A 5,701-nucleotide genomic window follows, 5' to 3' on the forward strand; every position below is an offset into this window, starting at 1 on the left:
CATCAGTTTCTAACCGACTTAAACCGCATAAGGTATTCCATTGGGGACTCATTAGAAGCTTGAGCCATCCTGGCCAGAAAAGATACTGACATGTCTATTCCTGGTCGATATAATTGCTCATCAAATTTCTCGACTAGTTCCTCCCAGCTGTGGATGGAGTTGGGTGTAAGGTTTATATACCACTCGAATGTTGAGCCAGTTAACGAGAAGTTGAACAATCGAAGCTTATGGAAATCACTGTTAACGTCCCTACATTGGGCAGTGAATTGAGCCACGGGTTCTAACAACGATAGGGATGACTCTCCAGTGAAAAGGCTGAAGTCTGGAATTTTGAATCCCTTGGGGTACTCAAACTTTTCTACGAAGGCTGGATATGGATGAATGAATTTTGGTAATTTTGGCCTCCTTTTTAGGGTCGAATCAATCATTCTCTAAACCTCGACCATATCAATAGATGTCATTTTTTTCTCCTTGGTTAAATCTATCCGATCTACTGTTTGACCCACCTCTCTTTTCCAAATCGATCATTTTGAGCCGAGCAGATCATATCTCAACCTGTACCATTGGTAAGGGATTGTTCTTAAATGGAGGGTATCTGGAACGATCGGCAGGTCCTCCTTCGTGGGCTTTATTAACCAGTACTTTGAGCAACATTTTGTGTATAACGCTACTATCGTGCATCTCTTCGAGTATGTTTTTCACCTCTCGACTGAACATTTGCTTAAATTTTCGATATTGCTCTTCAAGTCGTCGTCGAAGAAACGACCTAGTCGGTGGATCAGATGCCTCACCACCGTCTTCGTCATAATCCTCCACTAATCCTTTAACAAAAATTCCTGTTGTCATTTTGGTGAGGATTTCTGCATCATGAGGTTGACAGTCGAGATTTACTTGCTTCTCTCGGCGTGTCGCACTTGTGGCTTCAGGTGTCGTGGCAGCAGAAGGATTATGTGCCTGTGTTAAGCCATTTTGTCCTGGGTTTTAGACTGGAAGATTAGTCGTTGACTTACCCATGACTGTTTTCTTCTTTACTGACCGTGTCTCAATGGTCATGAACTTCATAGCTTTAGCATTCATCCCACCGAGCGTGCCAAAATATTGACCTTAAAAAACTACCAAGCATATGTAGCACTCATGTCGAGTAACTAATAAGCTAATTACGTCCTTTAGTTATGTGTGGGGCGTGCCAACTCGACAGCCAAGCTCAGCCGGAGAGTAAAATATGTTAATGTTGCATTGAGTGCACTGCTGACTTCTTGATCATGGGACTGCAGCCAAGGAAAGAACACGTCTTGGCCTTTGGGTTCTAAAGCCTAAAGACAAGGCTGCTAATCTTGCGAACTTCAAGGATCGTCAGCGCTGGGTTCGGTTAAGGTGATTATATTCGTAAAAGTATAAGCATGACGAACCGACACCAAACTATACGAACACAAGTACTCAAAAGATATGTATGTCTTGATGGTGAATGTGGTTCGGCTGTCGAAATGTCGAACTCTAAAGGATACTTATGAATACCCAATCATAAAACAACTCGGCCTTCAACGTGTCGAGCCTAATAACTTCTAACACCTTACTTAGTTGAGAAGGCTGATGAGATGACCTATACCAACAAAGACTCGAAAACCCTTGTCGACCGAGACTTGGATAAATAACCAATTGGTCTCGAAGCAGTGCTATTTATCCAAACTGAAGGTGATCCTTGATCGGCTGGTTCTACGGCTCCAGTGTTGTTTATCCAAACTGAAGATGTCGCTGTTTGCCTTCATAGTGCTATTTATCCAAACTGAAGATGTGTTGGCGAGAAGAAGAGGGAAGAGGATAAAATCTCAAAGGTTGTTGAGAAGTTTTGCGCAGGGCAATTTGTGTCTTGAATTGGAGACCTTGAATGATGCACTCCTTTCTCTATTTATAGTAGCAAACCTCCTCATGGCCGAGCTAGAATCATACTCAAATTAGAACTCCTCAACCTAATATGACTAGGTCTTGGCCAATCCTATCTTCACTAGGACTTTGAACCAAGCTCTTTAACAAACCAGATTCATCTCCTAATTCTCTGCATCCTCAGTCTTAGCCTTAAGACTCCTTCTTGCACTAGGTTTCAACTATCTCACCCTTATCTAAACCAATCCTCCTCGCAGTAGGATTCGACCGACCCTTATTGGATAGCCCACGACAAGATTCTAGATGAATGCTACTGGGCCGAAAATAACTCAAAGCTCGGTCCACAATAATATTTTGGGCCCAAACAACATGTTTAAAAGTTTAAGAACCAACTCTAAACGAAAAAAGTTAAAAGCATCAAAGTGAAGGAAAACAAAATATTAAGGGGCAAATTTTGCAATTAACCATTTCTGTTAAATTTTTTTAAGTACGCGAATTGTGCATGGAATTATAGAGTAATGTGGATTATCAATCATAATGTGATTCAGTGATTATATTTCTCGATTACTTCTTTTTTCTTGTAAATAAATATTGATGTTTTTCTTAAAATGGAACTTTTTATAGATTCTTTGTCACCTTACAGTTTAATATTAATTTTCAGATCGACATTATAAAATATTGTGCAAAAAATATAAATTAGTTGAGAGTTTATAAAGAATTTCGTTTTAACAGATTCTTTTTAGCATTTCTCTTTCTTATTTTGGGTCAACATTCTCTCGGTAGTTGCCATCGGTTCTTCAACTTCTTCTTCTGATCTGCCGCCCTAATTTGTATGCGATTTCCAGAACAATAGGAAACGAGTTTATACATATACCCTTTGACTAGGACTTGGTCCACGGTTAAGCCATGCTTCTATTTAGATTTGTTTCCTTTAACATTTTAATTTAGAATATGTTACTACAACTTGCACAACTTTATTTCTGTTGGATAAAATCTAGGGATTTTTTTAACAAAAAGCTCTCAATACTATTTACATTAACGAAAAAAATCATATTTTTACACTAAAAAAATCAATCTTAGTATTATTCACTTTACCCTTTATTTTATCTTTATCGTTAAAACTCAAAGTTTTCAAGTCTTTTTCATTAGTTTTCCTTAAAATCTATAGTTGGCACCAAATGAAGCTAGAAAGTTAATTCATTGGGGCATAATTAAATAGTAGTACATACATGACTCTATTCTTATTGAACCCAACAATAGCGCGTGAAGCATATTTTTTTGTGAGACATTTCGTCGAGCACGTGACTAACCTATACCATTGTGTGTTTAGTTTACATTCTCATCTTTGTTTTTAGGTCATATTGCTATAGTAAATAAAACAATGAGTTAAATCGTATATGTATTGCGAAGCTCAAATTTATAAAGTGATTGAGACTAGGGAAGGTTAAGGGGCCCTTTATTATTATTATTTTTTAAAGAAAGACTAACTTGAAAACATATAGGCTTTTCCTTGTTGCTCTTCTTCGTGAGCTTTCATAACCAACTCTGATATTCGCCTCAACGTAATCTTAGACGAAGATCAAGTGATAGAGTTGCACTACAGAGATGTTGATGTTGTTATAGTTTTTGTTGAACTCGTCCATTTCACATAGAAGAATTAAAGAAGAGATACTTTGAGGTATTTTTTTTTAACAGACAATATTATCTACATTAATGGGGAAGGAGAGTGAGCTTAGCTTCACAATGGGCTAGTAATAATGTGGTTCAAATTTGCTTTCGGTGAGAATTGAACCTAAGACCTCTCACTTACAAATAAAGAAGAATATCACTAGATTGTAATACTATGTAGCTTTGAGGTATCTTTGTTAAAATACTCATAAAGTCTTCTCTCTTTTTTTTTACCAAGATAAATGAGAGGGGGCACATGCCCCCTCCTCCCATCCGTCATGGGTTTTGGCCCTTGTTGGTACTTTATATCTAGCAATAAGACAACCTTCAATAGAGATATGCAAATTTGAAATGTAAAAATCGCATTTATGCAATACTTATATATGTATGTGTGTGTGTGTGTGTGTGTGTGTGTGTGTGTGTGTATTTAATACAATATTTTTCTGATGGTGAGATATAATTCATGTGAATACATATGTATTTCATACAATCACAATCTGACAGTTGAAATAATGATTGTGATATAAGTATTGTAGTCAAATCCCACATTAACATCCCATTTTACATTTTTTGGAGATATAAACGTGAGTTGTACTCTAATGGTCGAGATGTAAACTTAGAATCATATTAAATTTTCTCTCTTTGTTTGGCAGGGCTTACCTATAAAAAAATACAAATTTTCACTTTTATTTCTACTTTCCGGTCTAGATGTAAATTTTGCATTTTTTTCATTGGAGAATTTCCGGCCTGCCAAATATGCAAAATACCTATTTTACGAGATTTTTCATTTTTCATAGGAGATGCCCTAACAATTTTAGTTTTTTTTTTTTTTTTTCAAGGCAAAAAAGGAATGTTATTAAGTAGTATACTGCAGTGGTATTGATATTCACATGTAAGTTAGAAGTTTTAAGTTCAGCTCATTGATTGTGATTTCGATATTAATTTGTTATGGCTACACATTGTACTATGACTTATGAATACACCGATATTATTTATATTAAAGAGATGAGAGATTTGGACTGAACCACACAAGCTAGCCATTTAAATTGATATCGAATTCGTTATTTACGAAATTCAAACTTAGAACTTCACACTTATAAGTGAAAATAAATATCACTAGACCGTATTACTAATTAGCTACTATGGTGAAATCTCTAGTTGGTGAGTCATGCATGAATGAGTATTGATTTGGGTGAATGCACATTTTTCTTTTGCTTTGTTATTGTTTCTCAAAAGGGAAAAAGTAATGAATGGAGATGGAGAAAGAAAAAAAAGGGAAAGAGAATCAGCCCTCAAATGCCATCTCCACCAATTTTCCCTTTTTTCCTTTTTCCTTCATTTAAAAACCATGTCATGACTTATTCTATATTTGAAACTTATCTTGAAACCCTACGGAAACTCATAGTCCCAACATATCTATTCTAGAATCAAAATAATCACTATTTTTTTTTTTTAAGCAAATCAAAATAAATCATATGTTCATAGATTCACGTCATCAACATCCAATCTAATTCAATCTGTTTTGGATCGACTTTGGTGACTTGAATGGATTTGGTTAGATTTCCTATTTCAATGTATAAATCAATTGATATAAGTCTTGGGTGAATTTGACAATAACAGTTAGTTGAGTTGATAAGGATCGTTCTTTTTGCTAAACCAAAATTTATGTTAAAGTCTCATTGTCAACAATTCTTCTCATTTGGCAATCTGTTAAAAACAAAAAAGAGACTAAGACCTCCTCTATAAATCATTAACGTTATGTTTGTTTGGCCTCACTAACAACCATTAAACTGAACTGGATTACTTATTGGTCTAATCCTATGTTTGCTACGTGTTGGGATTAAGATTAATAAGACTAAAAGAGACTCGCATTGACAAACACCTTCGCTAGGAGGTTTGAGCGAGACACCCCAATAACCATGGGACTGCTAAGGCCTCTCTTCGCTTCGTTTGCTCTTTGCTATCCAACAAAATCACACCACCAGCCACCACACTCTATCCGTCTCTCCTCATCCTGCTTGACTGCAATGGTGCCTCCCAAATTGCCATTCACCATAAGCTCGACGTCAATCTGCGTCATCTGAAACTTCAACGCCTAAAACTCCAACGACTGCATTGTCTGCAAATCAAGCCCAACGTCTGCATCGTCTGC

This window comes from Pyrus communis, chromosome 1, assembly GCF_963583255.1.
Source record: "Pyrus communis chromosome 1, drPyrComm1.1, whole genome shotgun sequence".
In the NCBI taxonomy this organism is placed as follows: domain Eukaryota; kingdom Viridiplantae; phylum Streptophyta; class Magnoliopsida; order Rosales; family Rosaceae; genus Pyrus; species Pyrus communis.